We start from the raw sequence: 20,172 nt of genomic DNA on the forward strand, positions 1-20,172 counted from the left end.
TGTGATCACGTGTGTAGAACTAAGTGCAGGCTACTACGTGTACCAGATTATTGGCCGCATGTGTAGTACTAAGTTCAGGCTACTATGCGTACCAGATAGCTTCGGCTACAAGTGTGGAAATGGGAAAATGTGCAGGCAATTGTGTATCTGTTATTATTCCGATGAGTTCAACAGAAAATCGATTAAATGAAAATACATGTGAAAGTGATTATGTGATGAACAAGTGCAAGTATATGTTTATTTGAATTTATGAGCAATATGCTCAATATTTGAGCGAACCTCGGTAAAATGGAATGGATTAAGTGAATTGTGTAAAAGTAAACTTTAGTAGTAAATCAGTGTTGAACAGCAGCAGTGCATGACTTTGAAAATTTACCAAAAATTGTGTAAGTTGAATTAAATTTCAAGAAAATTATGGAATTAAATATTAATGAGTCTATTTTCATATAAAAGAAACATGGGGAGCAAAAGAGTTATATATTATGTGATATTATAATTTTTGGGAGAGAGTATCAGAATAAATTCGAGATCCCCTGTTCTGACTTTAGAAATTCACTATAAATTGTAAAAAAATTATTAAGAGTCATACCTTATATTCATGGATTCCTTATTGAGTCTATTTTTAAGGGAAACAAACGTCATGGTCGTTGAAATTTAGTACAGGGATAAATTTGGTTCGTAGTGTATGGGGGCAGAGTAGTCATACCCTGAAACAGGGGAAACTTTAATGAATAAAATGTACTAATTGGATAAACCAAAAATTCTGGAAATTTTATGAGAGAAAGATATATGAATCTAGTTTCAAGGAAAATTAACGAAACTAAATTTGGAGTTTTTTAGCTTCAGATATTAATGATTTAGTAACTGTAACTTAACAACACAGCTTAACCTGAACATGTGTAATTGTACAATTATAGTGTTTTATCTTGAAAAGCGTGGTAGTAATTGCTTATTATTTTCATATGAACTTACTAAGCGTAAAGCTTACCCATCCTCTCCATTTCTTTAGTATTGGCAGGTCGGCTCGGGGTTGGAGATCGTCGGAGGCAAAATCACACTATCAAACTATCATTTTGGGAGAATTAATTCGAATATTAGAAATATCAAGTGAGTGGCATGTATAGGAAGTTGGTTTGTGATATGTATTTTTATTATGATTTTGACCATACGTATCAGTCTGCATTGAGTTATCGTATATGATCATGAGATGTAGTCCTTATCCATTATGGTTTATAAGTTTAATTAATCATGCCATGTCATATGTTTTGATGTGATGATCTAGTTAGCTTTGTTTGTTATGCATGTGTTCGAAAAGTTTTGAATTAAATGAAATTTTATGGCCCGGTTTTCGTCTATGTGTATTGTTAAGTCTGGTAATGCCTCGTCCTCTATTCCAGCCTTGGATACGGGTAAGGGGTGTTACAGCTTGGACCTCCTAACACGGGCAGACCATACGGCCGTGTCAATTTGGCAGGCTCGAACACAGCCTAAAGTAATCAAACACGGGCGTGTGCCACGGGCGTGTCCCTGCCGAGCCCAAGTTGAGTCCAATTCAGAAAAGGCCAATTTTGAGGGCTTTTAGGCATTCCAAAGCCTATAAATACACCCTAGAGGAGGAGGAAAAGGGAGATGGGGAATAGGGGGTAAGGAATTACTCCAAGGAAGCCGATTGATCCATCTCAAGAGACGGATTAATCATCAAGACTGAAGATCTCTCCTCAATTTCCCTTTAGGAGTTTTGGGTTTTCTTTATGTTTTGTATTCTTTATTCTTCTGAGATGTTTTCTTATTTAGTTATGAACTAAAACCCCTAAGTACCTAAGGGGAATGAAACCTAAGATGAATCTTGTTATTATTTTCTGAATCGTATGATAGATATTGAACTTGTTTTTAATTATGTGTTCCTAATTCTTGTTTTAATATCCCAGGATACTGATTCAAGACAAGCTCTTATTCAGAGGAGGAATGGACCCTGTCTAAGAGTACATTTGTCATAATTAAGCGGAGTTGATTGCACGCCTAGACATAGGGTGACAAGATTTTGCCGGATTAGGGTGAAACCTAATAAGGGGATCCATAGATCGAGTTAATGCAACCCTAGAGTGTTAATTAGAGAAAAGTATCGGTTATTCAATCTAGGGATTAGACGTTATTAGTCTTGAATAGGGATAATAACATAACTTAGGGATCTCTACGGAACAAGTTGAATGAATAAATTGTCCGATTCAGAGTCAGAATAACAAGTAAAGTCTAGGTGGATTTTCCCTTAGGTATTGTCTTAAGTCAATCGATTTTTCCCAAAAGCAATTCCCTAATTCTTTTCTGTATGCGTTCTTAGTTTAGATAATTAGTCAATTAAAACAAAACCTTTTTATTCTTAGGCTAGATAATAAAAAGATAGTCATTACTAGTACTTTTAGTTCATTTGGGTTCGACAATCCGGTCTTGCTAAAACTATACTACTGTTCGATAGGTACACTTGCCTACATCGCGATAATAGGTAGTTCAAGAACGAGTAATTATAAATATTGAAAACCTTTCACGAAACCATGCGATCAAGTTTTTGGCGCCGCTGCCGGGGAACTGAAATATTAGGAACGCTCAATTTTTATTACTTTAGCCATTTATTTTTCTTGCAATTTAATTTTATATTATTATTACTTGCTTATTTATTTTTTCCGTCTCTTGGTAGGTTTTTATAGTTTATAACTAGAAGAAACCCGTCAGGGCCACTATTTTTTGACAAAGAAATAGATTGCACAGTTCGTAAAAACCAAAGAGAAATAAGACAAAGCTTAAGATACACGGAGAATGAGCGAGAAGACGATACTCAACCCCCAACCGAAGAGATGGCTGAAAACCAAGGCAATCAACTACCTCCTGCAATTGTGGTTAATCAAAATCCTGCTCCACGCACTATGTATGATTATGTTAAACCTTCATTAACAGGAACTGAATCTAGCATAGTTAGACCTGTTTTTAGCTGCAAATACTTTTGAATTAAAACCTAACACTATTCAATGATACAGTAATTTGTTCAGTTCGATGGTTTGCAGGATGAAGATCCCAATGCTCATTTAGCAAACTTTCTGGAATTTTACGATACATTTAAAATCAATGGCGTTTTTTATGATGCCATTCGTCTTCGGTTATTCCCTTTTTCATTAAGGAACAAAGCTAAACAGTGGTTGAACTCGTTACCACGAGGGTCAATTACTACTTGGGAATAAATGACCGAAAAATTCTTACTAAAATATTTTCCGCCGGCTAAAACGACTAAATTACATAATGACATCTCTTCTTTTGTGCAAATGGATTAAGAAACCTTCTACGATGCATGGGAGAGATACAAGGACTTACTGAGAAGGTGCCCTCGCTATGGGTTACCGCTTTGGCTCCAAGTTCAAACATTCCACAATGGTCTGAATCCTTCGACTCGGCAAATCGTTGACGCAGCTGCTGGCGGAACCATCAATAATAAAACACCTGAAGATGCCTATGAGTTTATTGAGGAGATGTCACTAAATAAATATCAGTGGCAAGTCATGAGGACAAAGCCAACGAAAATAGCCAAGGAACACGAGAGTGTACTAAATGTCAGACGCGCCCAAATTTGAAATTCGCGAATCACACGGGCTGAAATTGGGGAACACGGGCATGTGACCTAGCCGTGTGGCCCAAAATCTATAAATACCCTGTACTATTCACTTTCTTCCCCATTCAAAAACCCTAACCCTAGCCGCTGCAACTCCACACGGCCTCCCTGCCATGCCCGTGCACCGTCTCCAACTTCGTTTTTAATGCTCAATCCCTCTCCCTTAGCGTTTGTTTACTCCTTTCACTTCTATTTTACTTATTACTAATACTTATTGTTAGCATAATCTTCATTGCTTTCAAACTATTTGTCATTTTTCTCATTATTTTATCATTTAGTTTGCATTCTTAGGTTAGTTATTATGCATTGCGTGTTAAATCAAGTTATTAGGGAAACCTCATACCCATGACTTTACCATGCTCATTCTCATGGTATTTCCATGCCAATGTCTATCATTCAATTTGCATTTTTCAATTATGTTGTTGGAAAAGCCTCACTCTTTTGTCCTACACATGCCATTACTATGCTTATTTTCATACAATGATAAGGTCACGAAATTATTAGATTAGTTATGTTTGGTTGTGGTTGAAATTCTGCTTTTTATTTGAAAATTGTATTCCTTTTACTTTGACCACTCATCAATATGACTTGATGATTCTAAATGCAGGTACCATGTCATCTTCACGTGGTAAAAAGGCCGCCGTACCTGCCTCAAAAAAGAGGAAGTGAGCGTCATCTTCCGCGGGTCCAACCACGGAAATTCGTCACCCCCTCCTACAGTTCCCTTAAGGGCCCCAAGAAGAGCTTTTACAAATACTTCGGGCCCAACCCTTAATTGCGGGCTGCTGCATCGACTGGGCTGCCGTAGAACAAGTTAAGATAGTTGATGCGATTCGGGCCCTCCTAACCACTGACCCTTGGGAGCTATTCTTTGGGATTATCGAGCTGACATACCTTGATCTCACGATGGAACTATGCTCAACGTTCCATCTTCAGACTGTAATGACATACTACGATGATCCCAGCACGGTCCAATTTCGCCTAGGTGGATTAATCCGCCAGGTAAGTGTCCCAGAGTTCGGTGCTGCACTACGCCTATGTACGGCAGAGTTCAAGAGGAGAATAAACTACATGCTCTCAGTCGCCACATACATTTCTCTCCCTCGAAGTGTTGGAACACTTTGGCCCCTAGCGCGGCCTCCTACAATCCTAGCCGCTCCAAGGCATCAGTTCTCCCACCATCCCTGAGGTGCTTACACTTTATTTTAGCTCACACGATTACAGGGAGGCGAGAGAGCACTGGCGTGGTCAACACCCACGACGTCTACTTCTTATGGTGTATGTCCTAAGGGTACGTCATCGACCTTGCCTATTTCACCGCCCTTGCGATTCAGCACCAGACGGAGCGGCATCGGAAGGGGGTCATCTCCATTGGCCCCTACATGACTCAACTGACGCAACACTTCGGGCTCCTCAACACCGCGGCCCAAGAATCATCCCTCACTTTCATTAGCCAGATGTCTCCACAAGGCATCTTGATCATGCTTAGCATGAGGATGATCGAGAAGCGCCGAGGAACCTACCCTCCCCAGTTTCGTCTCGCCCAATCTACCGAGGAGGAGGCCTACTAGGACATTCCTGATGATGTCCCCCCACAGCACGAGGACCCACCGACTCAGCCACCACCACCCTCTCGTCCAGTTCATGCGGCGGCTTCGTATGTTGACATCTCTGAGCGCCTCACCCGATTCGAGCAGTAGTGTTTTCAACGATTTGACAACATTGATGCTACTCTACAACAGATCTGTCAGCACCTTCACATCTCATTGCCAGTCCCACCTCGCAAACCATCCAGCGATGAAGATGTTTAAAAATATTTATTTATTATTTTATGTTTTTAATTTTTATTGAAACTAATTTTTATTTTTATTAGATTTTAGAAATTTTATTTTTAATTATTAATTTCGGTTATTTATTTTTGAGTAATTATTCTCCCTAATATCCCCTAAAAAGTTCCTGATTTTATCATAGTTTTATAGAGCTCTTAAGCTCATCGTCACATAGGAACTAAAACTCCACCGGAAAAGGTTCTCCACGACTGCCATGTCTTGATCAACCACGACCATAGCTACCACTAGATATAATATTCTTTTGGCACAGGACTTATGGACTAATGAACCTCTACGACCACCGGAGTATCCTTCTCCACTCTCGAACCGATTACTCTCCCAAACTCGGGTTCGAGGAATTTATCATGCAGGAAGTTTCACTTCTCTCCCTATCTTATTTTTATACTTTAATATCTATCGTTGTACATTGAGGGCAATGTACGTCTTAAGTGTGGGGGGAATATTTATTTCATTATCAGAAAAATCGCTAAATGATTGCCTTGTTCTCTTGAAAAGCTTTCATATCATATTTAGGATAAATTTTAATTAATTTATGATTTTGATTGATATATCTTGAATTAAAACATAGGGATTTATGCATTGATTATTTAAACTTTAAGACATTAGAGAATCAAGCATGATAAGTTGATTTTTAAGAATTTAAAATTATAGGTTGTTTCCCTAAGTCTAGGTATTACTTTGAATTGGAATTCACGAGTCTAAACATCAAAAAGCCATAATTTTTGTGAGATTTTGGAGCCTTTTGAGCATCTATTAATCCTTTCATGGTCAGTTTTATTATTGCTTTGAGTGCGTTAGTATTGAACTGTTATTCTAGAACTTGCTTGATAATGCATGTCGAGACCACACCATTTGATTTGATATGTCAAAATGATTAAGGCACTTAGGATTAACCCACTCATGCCATGAAAAACATACCTCCACGATTATCTCTTAGTAAACCCCCTTGAGCCTAACAAGTCATTCCTTGTATTAACCTCAATATTAACCCTTAACCCATTATTGTCAAAATCCCCTAAATTAATTTGATTCCTATTTTTGTCGAGATTTGAGTTGAAGAAATTGCTTAGCTATGTCTTGTTTGATTATTAACTTCTTCTTAAAAAAAACTATGTATACATATCTGTAATTTCATATTCTGAGAAGAAGCTCTGTTGTATGCAAGTGAAGATTAACTCTTTTTCTAGTTAGGTAATTTTTCAATTCAATCTCAATTCTAACCCTTTCTTTCAGCTTGTGACCACACCCCCTAACCAAGCCTCATTACAACCCTCTAAAAACCTTTTGATTGATGTATCATCTTAAACTATAGTGGTGGAGATTTGATTTTCATGCAAGCCTATGGTAATGACTTTTCATTATTAGCTATTGAGTGCTTCATTTATTATCCTTAAACACCTTGAGTAATTTGAGTGAATCTTTAGTGAGGATGTAAAACTCTGTGATATTCTGAATCAAAGGTAATTACTTAGATGAGGGGAGACACCTATGTTTGCATGAATAAAATGCTCAACTTGGAATGTTTGGAACTTGTATGTTCTTTTAGTTGAATTCTCAATGTATGATTACTTATAGATTAATGTGAGATATTATCGATAGAAATTATAAGTTGAGAAGAATTTATTTTGATTATGAGTTGAGAATTTTGCTTGAGGACAAGCAAATGCTTAAGTGTGGGGGTATTTGATAAACTGTAAATTATACATATTTTTACCCCATTTTTAATGCATTTTATGAATGATTTATCATTAGAATTGGTGAATTCGATGCTCCTAATGCTTTAATTTCATGTTTTATACTTAGGAGAGCATAGGAGAGTGAAAAAAATGAGAAACAGGCCAAAAACGGAGAAAATGAGCCAAAGTACGAAAGCAACACGGCCTGGACCTCCTCACACGGGCAGACCACACGGCCGTGTCAATTAGGTAGGCTCGAACACAGCCTGAAGTAATCAAAAACGGACATGTGCCATGGGCGTGTCCCTGCCGAGCCCAAGTTGAGTCCAATTCAGAAAAGGCCAATTTTGAGGGCTTTTAGGCATTCCAAAGCCTATAAATACACCCTAGAGGAGGAGGAAAAGGGAGACGGAGAATAGGGGGTAAGGAATTACTCCAAGGAAGTCGATTGATCCATCTCAGGAGCCGGATTCATCATCAAGACTGAAGATCTCTCATCAATTTCCCTTTAGGAGTTTTGGGTTTTCTTTATGTTTTGTATTCTTTATTCTTCTGAGATGTTTTCTTATTTAGTTATGAACTAAAACCCCTAAATACCTAAGGGGAATGAAACCTAAGACGAATCTTGTTATTATTTTCTGAATCGTATGATAAATATTTGACTTGTTCTTAATTATGTGTTCTTAATTCTTGTTTTAATATTCCAGGATATTGATTCAAGTTAATGTGCTTATTTAGAGGAGAAAAATTCTCTGTCTAAGAGTAAATTCGTCGTAATTAAGCGGAGTTGATTGCACACCTAGTGATAGGGTGACAAGATTTTGCTGGATTAGAGTGAAACCTAATAAAGGAGTTCATAGATCGAGTTAATGCAACCCTAGAGTGTTAATTAGAGAAAAGTCTCGGTTATTCAATCTAAGGATTAGACGTTATTAGTCTTGAATAGGGATAATAACATAACTTATGGATCTCTACGGAACAAGTTGAATGAATAAATCATCCGATTCGGAGCCAGAATAACAAGTAAAGTCTGGGTGGATTTTTCCTTAGGTATTGTCTTAAGTCAATCGATTTTTCCCAAAAGCAATTCCCCAATTGTTTTCTCTGTGCGTTCTTAGTTTAGATAATTAGTCAATTAAAATAAAACCTCTTTATTCTTAGGCTAGATAATAAAAAGACAGTCATTACTAGTATTTTTAGTTCCTTTGAGTTCGACAATCCGGTCTTGCTAAAACTATACTAATGTTCGATAGGTACACTTGCCTACATCGCGATAATAGTTAGTTCAAGAACGAGTAATTATAAATATTTAAAACCTATCACGAAACCACGCCATCAAGGTTGTTGAGCAACCGGGTTCGTTCGTACAAACTCTGTGAACCATTCATTCATCATCTGGAAGAAGGCTTCTTTAGCCTCTCCTCCCTGGCCCTTAGATAAGGGCCCCTTACTACTCGAAGCTACTCCTTGAATGGAGGCTTGAGCGTTACTCTCTACTTCATCGAAATCAACTCATTTGGATGTCATTGCTATATAAAACATGTTTTAAAACAGTCAGGAGATATCACACTATCACGGGTTATATAATGGCATGTATAGCTAGACTTGTGTATGCTACGTTAATCTAAGAATCGACTAAATCGTAGCTCTTATACTAATAAATGTAACACCCCTAACCCATATCCATCAAACGAACAAGGTTACAGAGCATTACTGGAGTTTACAGAACAAATAGACAGAAATTTCAAACATTTCACATCATATATATTCATATCATAATCTAATCGAAATCAAACATATTGTTCCTTATATGAGCCCTCGAGGCCCAAAATATGCTTAGAAACAAGTCGGGACTAAACTGGATGCTTAAAGAATTTTTCGAAAAACACTAAAATTTTTCAAGCTGCAGGGGTCACACGGTCATGTGATTCACACGGCCAAGAGACACATCCATGTCTTAGGCAGTGTGGGCATTCAAAATAGGGACACCCGACCGTGTCTCAGCTCGTGTCCGTGCCCTTGTAACTCTCTGACTTGGGCCACACGGCCAAACCACATGCCTATGTGCTAGGTTGTGTGAGCATACTAACTTATGCAATTTAAAAGATACAGGGGATACACGACCGTGTCTCTGCCTGTGTGGACAAAAATAGGCCAATTTCCAGGCCACATTTCTCACCCAATTTGACATCAACCTAACCCAACATTTTTGCAAATCAACAAGCCATAACAAGGCATTCAAAACAACCCAAAATCAAGTCTTAAACATGAAATATCATCACATAGAACCAATATGCCCTTAGGCACCTCAAATGACAAGTTAAAGGCATATCAACCAAGTATCTCAACTTACCTAAATGACAAAATTCATATATACATATTCAAGCCACATTTTACTTTCTTTCATTCTACTATATCAATCGCACCTCAAACACGATAAGGTCACTTATATATACATCAAAATATACCAAAAACAAGCCATATACATGGTGAACCTCAACAAAACATTTATATGCCATCATTGGCCAAAATAACCTATACATGCCATTATATCCGAGATTAATTTATTGAAAATACCAAAAAGACTGATGGATAGTGTGAAATAACTCTGACCAGTTTCCAACCTAAACGAGCTGCCGAATTACTATAAAACATAGAAAAATAACACAGTAAACATTTAAGCTTAGTAAGTTTGTATAACACGGAATTTAACTTACCATATATCCATACAGTAGGTAAGTAAACATAGCATATCTCAACCAATTTGGCCAAAAGCCTAAACACATGATCACCAACATATTAGCCATGAAAATCACATATAAGATGCAACACATATGGTTGAATTCATCAAATAATCACATTTCATGTGTTTTATATAATTACCAATAATAGTTCATATCAAACTCATATAATCTTGTAACAAAACTGTGCCCGTTGAACCATTTAGAATATCGTTGGATACACGGGTAGTACACATGAGGTGTACTGAATTGTAATTCGTCAATTCATATTCATGTATGCTCATACGAGTTGTAAACAATAAGCTCTTCTGAGTTGAATAACGGGAAGCTCATGCAAGCTGAAGAATGGGAAGCTCATGCGAGCCGAAGAACGGGAAGCTCATAAGAGCTGAAATCAGTGACCTTAAAGACATGTCATTTGTATCCTACGGATTCTTAAGGTTCAAACGGGGCTCACTAATTTTTGAATATAAAACTAGTATTTATTCATGGCAATTGTACAATTCACAAACAAAAATTCAATTTAACACATATAAATGTACAATTTAAGTAGATACGAAGGCGACTAATCCGATATTTTTCCTTTATCTCGATCTAACTCCGTACTAGGTTTAACCGGATCTATACGAATGAATTTCACTCAATTCAATATAATTCATAGTCAATTTAGACCAACACATTTTTTGGAAAAATTGCTATTTTGCCCTATACTTTTAATTCATTACAGTTTAGTCCCTAGACTTGGAAAATGAAATTCACACAATTTAATCCTTACTCAAGCCTAATCGATTTTTATACCTATTAATAGCAGCCCATATATTTCATAAAATTTTTAAATTTTACCATAAATTTATCATCTTTTCAATTTAATCCCTAATTGATAATTCCATCAAAAATCTCTTTATAAAATTTGTTTACCTAACAACAACCTTTCATTTTCTACAATAAAACTTCAAAATTCAAGCATACTCATCAATTGCAAAACCCTAATACTTTAACAGCTTTTCAAATTAATCCCCGAACTAACTAGATTAAGCTACTACGATATTGGAAACATAGAAATATTTAAAAACGGGACAAAAATATATACTTGAGCAAAATAAGCTTGCTAATATTTCAAGAAAAATAACCAAAATAACCTTTTTTTTTTTATTTTGGTGGTAGATGATGATAATAGATGATATTTTTTTATTTTATTAATTTATTACAATTTATCACAAATTTCCAAATTTAACCTTAATATTTCATTAAATTTCCAATGATGACTATTCATACTTATCTACTAACCACTTTAATGGTCTATTTACTATATCAGGACCTCCTATTTAAAATTCTATATCTATTTAATACTTATAGCTATTAGAACTCAACTTTTGCACTAAATGCAATTTAGTCATTTTTATCAAATTAGGCATGAAAACGGTAAAATTTCTTAACGAAATTTTTATACAGTATTTCTATCATACTATAAACCATATAATAATAATAATAAATTTTTTTAACTTCGAATTTGTGGTTCAGAAACCACTGTTTTGATTTCATTAAAAACGGGCTGTTATATTGCCACAGATTTGACATTGCAGTCGAGACGTACCACTTGCACGAGCTCGACCGCCACCATGACCACAAGCAAACCAAGAAACTTGATTGGAACAAAAAGACTGTGGTGGAGGTTGACTATTATAGGCAAGAAGCGATGGAGTGTCTTTCTTAATTACAACAAGATTTACAAAAACATGAACTTGAGAGAAAGGAGCTTGGTGTTGAGCCTCGGCATCCAATAAGGCTATTGTAATCCCTTGTAAATCAAAAGGCACTTGACTGGTGGTTATAATAGACACAACACGATTAAACTTAGGTGAAAGGCCGTTAATAATCATGCAACACCCCTACCCCATATTCGTCATCGGAACAGGGTTTTGGAGGATTACCGAAACTTTCAAAAGATTTTACAAATAATTTTTGTAAATTACTATTCATTATTCAAGATTATTTGAAACATCCCTTAATTGGACCCTCAAGGCCCAATACGAGCATTAGAGTTGAGTCGGGACTTAATCGGGAACTCTAAGAATTTTTTGCAACATTTTAAAAATTTTCCACGGTGCAGGTCTCACACGCCCATATGGTCCAAGGGACACGTCCGTGTGACACTAGGACACACCCGTGCTGCAGGCCATGTTCGACCCCATGTAACTTTCTAACTTGTGCACACGGCCATGCCATACTCCCGTGTGCTAGGCCGTGTGGTCAATTAATTCATTTCGAATTTAGGTGCAGGTTTCACATGGCCAAGACACACACTTGTGTTCTAGGCCGTGTAGCACAACGGTTGAGACACATGCCTGTGTCTTTGCCCGTTTGCTCAGTTCTGAGCATTTTGTATCTCAAAATTTAGGTGCAGGGGACACACGACCTAACTACACGCCTATGTACTCAACCATGTGTCACACACTGTCTAGACACAAGCCCGTGTGTCTACCCATGTGGACAAAATAAAGCCATTTCTAGCTTCATTTCTCACCCAAAATTTCACCCAAGACCTGCACTTGAAACACACATCCAATACCAACCATTCCAAGCATTCAAATTAAACAATTCCATCATTCATCATGGTATACCAATACATGCATATGTGTTTATAAACTTACCTTGGACTAACTTAGGTATTAACATCATTTGATCACATATACTTAACATATCACATATTATTATATCATAATTACCTACTTAATCATACCATAATAACCATTACTAGCCATTCCAATGGCTATATTACAAGCATCATTAACATGCCACTAATGGCCAAGTTGTCCTATATATGCCATTATACCAAAATGATTTTACTATGTATACCCAAAATAAGCCAGTTGATAGTGTGACGATGCTCCAATGATCTTTCAACCTTCGCAAGCTTTCGAGCACCATAAAACAGGGAAAATAAAATGAAGTAAGCATTACATGCTTAGTAAGTTCGTATAATGGAAGCTAAACTTACAAATCCCGTTTATTAAATCTAAGTATACAATATCATGTTTGGCATCCATTAGCAATATTGCCCAAACACATGCATTCAATCAAACATGTTAGTCACCAAAATCTTCATAACAATCAAGTAAACATTGATAAGTTCATCATGCAATATTCTTTCAAGTCATTATCATTTCATCTCAGAATTCTCATACCATGTCAAGAGTTGTGTCCGTTGAATCATTGAAATTCCGATGGATGCTCAAGTAGTACACTCGAGGTGTACGGTTCCATAATTCGTCAATTCTTATTCGAGGGTACCCATTAAGGCACTTAATCAAGGAACACACTCTTGAGCCACATGTCGTATAATAGGATTACCAGTCCAGGCTAAATCCTTTATATAACGCATGCTCAAAAGAGCTTAATTAGGATTACCAGACTAGGCTAAACCCTAATCTTAACATATACTCGAGATATATTATATCAGGATTACCCGTCTGGGCTAAATCCTTTTTATAACAAGGTCATAGGATTACTCGTCTGAGCTAAATCCTGTTCGCAACAAATGCATGACCTTATTCAATTCGGGAAAGCACATATAATTATCGGAATCCAATATTCAATCGGGAATTAAACCTTTTTCACCATTTCAAGCATGTATTAAATTTTTCATTATTGCATTCAAATAATGTACATCAATATAAGTCACATTCCATACAAACACAACATTCAATTAAACATATTCCAAAGCTCGATTAAGTTACACAAACTTACCTTATCACTTGTTTGCGTATAAAATCTACTAATCCGAAACCTTTTCTTTCCTCGGTCTAGCCTCGAATTTCTGTTTTCCAGATCTATATAAATAGATTTAATAATAAATTTCACATATTTCATACTTATTTGGACTCAATTTACATCCTAGTCAAAATTACCATTTTGGCCTTAACTTTTCCATAAATTCCAATTTCGTCCCAGGCTTGGAAAATGAAACTTGTGCAATTTACCCCCTATTCTAAGCCTAACCAAAATCCCATTACAAATTTTACAGCACATGTATTCATAAAAATTTAGAAATTTTCATCAAATTTCACAACTTTACATTTTAGTCCCTAAATCATGTTTTCATAAAAAATCACTTTGTAATAGTTGTTTATCTATCAACAACCCTTCATTTTCTACCATAAATTTCTAATTTTCAGCATATTCATCCATGATCCAAATTTCATACCTTGATAAATTTTCAAATTAATCCCCTAAATAGATAGGTTAAGCTATCCCGGTTTAAATAATATCACAATTACTGGAAATGGGACAAGGAAACTTACCCAATTAAGCCTCGAAAGTTTCTTCTCTCTCTTAGGGTTTCCATAAATTTTAGGGTTGAGGATGACAAAATAAGATGATATTTTCTTTTTATCATCTTTTAGTCAATTAATTATTTCAATTTCCAATTTAGTCTCTACTGTTTTCTAATTTTTCCATGGATGAGTCACCAAAAATCTACATACTTTTCTTTAATGGTTTAATTATCATATAAGCACCTCTAGATTTGAATTCCATAGCTATTTAATCCTTATAGCTACTAGAATTCAACTTTTGTATTTTATGCGATTTAGTTCTTCTCGTAATTAAACACTTAATTGATAAAATTTTCATATCAAATTTTCAAACGACATGTCTATCATAATCCGGACCATATAATAAAATAAAAATAAATTTTATTTTGGGTTGGATTTGTGGTCTCGAAACCACTATTCCGATTTCACTAAAAAATGGCTATTACAAATCTTGTACTTAGCTAGCCTATAAAAGGATTCTTCATTGCTCATTAGGGACACAATTGTTTTCATTAATAAAGTTTTCAATTCTAGGGGTTGGTTTATTTGTGCAGATTTCTTTCTTGTGATTTTTAGAAGTAGTTTTCTTCTTGATTTTCTTTAAAAAGTTGTGGAAATTCATTATTCATCCTGTAATTTTCCAAAGATTATTTCTTGGAGGTTTTGTTAAAGTTGTTAATTGAGTTTTTTGGGATTTGTAACAACCTAGTTTTAGCTAAATCGGAACAGTGGTTTCGGAACCATAAATCCGAGGTCAGAAAATTATTTTTCATATTATTATTTTTGGTGTTTACAACATGTGATTATATATGTGTGCAAATTTTGTGAGCTAATTTTATCGTTTAATAGCTCAATTTGAGAAAAAGGACTAAATCGCGTAAAATGCAAAAGTTGCATTCCACTTGTTAAAAGTGTTTAATTGACATGGCTTATTAAATGAAATGTCCTTATGTTGTAATTAGACCATGGTTAGTGGAGGTTGACATAAATGGCCTTGAATTATATGAATTATATGTTTTAAACAAGGGTTAAAATGGTAATAATAGAATTAATGTATAATTAAAATAAAACAAACATGACATGAGTCCATTATCATCATCTTTGCTCCAAATTTGATTAAGAAATTAAAGCTTGAATGTGTTTCGGGTTTTGGAAACTTGAAGCTTTGATTAAGGTACGGTTTTAGCTTGGTTTTTGATGATTTTTATGTTTTTGTGATCGTTGCTTTGAGTGCTAGCTATCTTGTACCTTAATTTTTGAGTTTGTTACTGACTTTGAAAAATTCCATTGATGAATCCATGAGTTTTATGATGTTTGATGATGAATTATGCAAGCTTGGTGTTTGATATACATGTTTTGTAAAGTGATTTTTGACAAAATGTCAATTAGGGATTAAATTGAGAAGTGTAAATTGAGGGGTTAAATTGTGAAAAATGAAAAATATGGGCTTCTAGGGACCTATAGAGAATTCAGCTAAGCATGGGTCATATTGAATTTTGTGAATTTTGTGTATTTATGAAATAAGGATTAAATTGAATAAATGTGTAACTTTAGGGGCCAAAGTGAAAAAATGCCCAAATATATGTTTGTGGACTAAATTGAATGTGTTGAGGAATAAAAGAGTTACTTTTGAATGTATATAGATCAAGAATGAAAGAAATCAAATTTAGATCGGGGGAAATCCAAAGTTATCGAATAGTCGATCTAGTTCCTCTATTTCGACTACGAGGTAAGTTCATATACAAATAAATGTCTTTAAATATAATTATATATGTTTAATTATCATTGAATTTTTATTAATGTGTAATCAGCAAATACGAGCAAAAAATAATGAAGTTTCGATATCCAAAGGTCCCGTACGAACCTTAGGAATAGTATAGGATACGAATGTCATGACATTAGGTTACCGAGATGTGATTACATGTAAGACCATGTCTGGGACATTGGCATTGTATTGAGATTATGTGTAAGACCATGTCTAGGACATTGGCATCGTTAATTGATTTTGTATAAGTCCCTGTCTGGGACAATGGCGTCGATATGTGATAACATGTAAGACCATAGTGATATATGTGATGTTTATAAGTTACCATGTGTTTTGGCATGTTTGCCATGGTTGTGGTATGGCTAAGTGGTTGCTCATTTGGTTAGCTTTTAGTTGATATATTAATGCTTAAGAAATGGTATATTTTGGTATGATTTATAGATGATGAAATGGTATGTTTGAGAAGCATGATATGGTTGATAGAAAGGTGAGAAAATTCATCTAGGAGATATGTATGTTTTGATGATTTTGGTATATTGATTTGGTATGTTTTTATTATGGAATTGAGTAGTTGAATGGTTGATGATAGATGGCATGATATGTTATGAATTGGCATGTGTTGGCTGCCTATAAATGTATTAAATGATACTATTGATGCTAGTGTGCATGAGAAAAGGTGGCAATTGGCTTGCAAATGGCCTATTTTGTCCACTCGGGCAGAGATACGGGCGGTGTCTTAGCGTGTGCGACACACGGTCTGTTAACGGCCGTGTGTCCCTGGAGTACCCTTCCAATTAAGGCAGTATACCCTACAGTTTGACACAGCCTAGACACCGGCGTGTCTACTGGCCGTGTGTGGCACACGGGCTGGTACATGGGCGTATGGTCGGCCGTGTGACCCAAGTCAGTTGTATGCCATGTTTTCACAAGGCCTGTGACACAGGCGTGTCTGGTGGCCGTGTGAGGTACATGGCCTGTTCACATGGGCGTGTGACTTTTAAACCAAAGAAAATTTTCTAAGTCTCCCAAAGTTTGCAAATGTTATCGATTTAGTCCTGAACCACTTCTAAGCATGTTTTAAGGTCTCGTAGGACCTTATAAGGGACAAAGTGATTGAGATGAATGGATTTAATTATGATTGCACAAATGTATGATTTATGTTGTGGTTGATCGGTAATGCCTCATAACTCTATTTCGGTGACAAATACGATTAGGGGTGTTACAAGATTTATATCTCGAATGGTTCAATTGGAACTTATCCTTCTATCCATCATATCTATCGGTTTATTTGATCCATCTTTCACTTTTAAATTTTGTTTATTTATTTAGTTACTTATTGTTTTATATTTATTCTAGTTCTTAATTTTCTTTTTTAGTGTTTTCATTTTCTTTAATTTCTAATTTGTTTATTTTTCTTTACAAGTCAGATTTGAATATTTCCTTCTTGATTAAAACAATTTGATTTCGATCCTACTTCCACTTCTTCTGCTCAATCTTTATTAGAAGGGCAAGCAATTACCATAACTGCTCCATACCCATTATCGAAAAGAAAAAAATCCACCTCACCTTGCCTTGCATCCGCTTTTAAAAAAAATATCCACTCCATTTGGAGCAAATCAATTTGAAATCTATTAGACGATTTGGGTTTTGCCATCGCTACTCTTTGAAGCTCATTGCCACCATCATTTCATCATAAAGCTTATGATTTTGAGTGGATAGAGAGAGAAGTTGAAGCTTGAGATAGAAAGTGAAAAGGAAGGTAAGGAAACAAGTTCTAATAATCCCTTCTTGTTTATTTAAGGTTTATTCATGAAAAGTAGGAAAACATGATGTTAATGAGGACTATGTTCATGTATGTGTATGTAAGTATGTATGTAAGTATGTATGTATGTATGTATGTATGTAGTATGTGAATAAAAAAAGAAAGAAATGAAGAAAGGGAGTTCAAGCTAAGTGAAGGAAGAGATTTAAGATTAAAGAAGGAAAAAGAGAATTTGGACCACTTTTTCTTCTTAAGAGGTAAGTACTCATGGAATCTTAAGTTATATATCTTAGATAATTTGGGTATCAATAGTGAAAATAGTTGGATGAAAATGAGTATTAGATTTAATAACCTCTATCTCTCTGGATATAGTTTCCTAGTCAACCCTTTTGTTTGTTTGACGTCACCTTATAATACAACACTACAATCTTTGAAATATTATGACTTGACATCTTCTCTTTCCTTACCAACAACCTAAATATCTCCAACTGGAATATTAAGGTTAAAATTTCCCCTATTTCCATGGTGGGATCCTTAGACTTGTTAAGAAAAAAATCCTTTACTATCCTTACCCATATTAAGAGTTCTACTCTGGTCTACTAGACTGGGCATGCTACTTTTGCTTAATAGTATTGGCTTACTACTCTAGCCTAACAAGATAGATTTTTAGACATTCACCTAGTTTCTTGCCTTAGCATTACCAAGGCCTACCATAGCCTTCCTTTGGCCTGTTAGTGTAACACCTATAATCCGTATCTGTCACCAGAATAGGGTACGAAGCATTACTGGAGATTACATTTTAAAACAATAAAAAATTGAAATCATATATTTCACAACACCAATCATATTAAACTCTATGAATAACATACATATTGTCCCTTATACAAGCCCTCGAGGCCTAAAAACACATTAGAAACAATTCGCGACTAAACCAGGAACATAAAGAATTTTTCGAGAAAAGATTTTTTTGGGAAAAGATGAAAATTTTCAAAATGCAGGGTCACACACCGTGTGGCCAAGCCGTGTGGACATTTGAAGTAGGGACACACGGTCGGTCTGAGGTATAATCCTGACGGGTCACACAGCCAAGCCACATGCTCGTGTGCCAGGCCGTGTATCTTGAAATGCAACCTTTAAAAAAAACCTACAGGGATACATGGCCATGTCACCTGGTCGTGTGTCATACACGGTTGAGACACACGCCTGTGTCTCTGACCGTGTGGACAAAAATAGGTCATTTCCAAGCCATTTTTCTCGCCTATTCATGCACACACCTGTAACCAATTTACCACATGTAATCAAGCATCCCGAAGTACACCAAACTATACAAAAACAAGCTATCCAAATAGGTACATATTCATACAACCAGTATGCCCAAAAGACACATAATCACAACAATTAAACATGTATAACTAAATGCTTAGTTTAGCCAAAATTACCATTTTTCACACATCAAATCCAACCATATATACCTAATTTACCATTAACATTAGATATAAGCCATAAATACCACTACTTTTAATACCAAAATGACCATGTTCAATTCCATCATCTAGCTCATAAGGACTATAAAGGTCATCCATCAAAAGGCCACATACATATATCCACATGTCAACCATTCCAATCATTCAGAATACCAAATTTACAAGCCAAAACATAATGGTTAAAACATCAATCAAAAACACCTATACATGTGGATATTTTATCCAATTATCAATTAACTTGGTTTCATTCCAAAACATAACATAATTGATACATAATAACCATACCATTTTGGCCATTTAAAGATACAAATCTAACCATATCCAGATGGTTCCAACAATCAACATGTATACAATCCATATTTCAATCATGCACATCTATTCAAAACCTTTCCAAAGCATACCATATCTTGACCATGTTAAGGTCAATTCATCATATATCACTTTGGCCATTCAAACATGCTTTAACACATTATCAAATTAAAACATATCAACAAGACACCAAATGTACAAGGCTACATCACCCCAAATGACATATACATGCCCACTCATAACTAACATTCAACCAATCATCAACCATAAGTCCAACCTATATATGCCATTTATAACCTTAACTAAGACATCAAAATCTACCGATATAATCGTTGGATAGTACGATAGATCTCTGACGAGCTTCCAACTCGATCGAGCCTTCTGATAATCTAAAAGTAAGGAAAACAACTACGTAAGCAATGAATTCTTAGTAAACTCATATAAAACTTAGTCATATCAATCCATTTCAAAAATGAAATTTATACATACCAAGAATAATCCTATACCGATACCGTAAGATTCATTAAAACCATATTAAGCAACTCACAAAGTGAATAAATCCATTAATCACATAAACATATCATCCCTAGCATATTAGGATTTTAAATAACTTTAAA

General features: G+C 35.4%; 1 non-coding gene across 1 annotated transcript; it reads right to left on the minus strand.

Moving 5' to 3' along the window:
* Positions 1-3,279: 3,279 nt before the first annotated feature.
* On the minus strand, positions 3,280-3,385 carry LOC121231504 (small nucleolar RNA R71). The gene has a single exon (XR_005929562.1). It is a non-coding gene; the product is annotated as a small nucleolar RNA R71 (small nucleolar RNA).
* Positions 3,386-20,172: the final 16,787 nt, after the last annotated feature.

This window comes from Gossypium hirsutum, chromosome A06 (genome assembly GCF_007990345.1).
Source record: "Gossypium hirsutum isolate 1008001.06 chromosome A06, Gossypium_hirsutum_v2.1, whole genome shotgun sequence".
NCBI classification, from domain to species: Eukaryota; Viridiplantae; Streptophyta; class Magnoliopsida; order Malvales; family Malvaceae; genus Gossypium; species Gossypium hirsutum.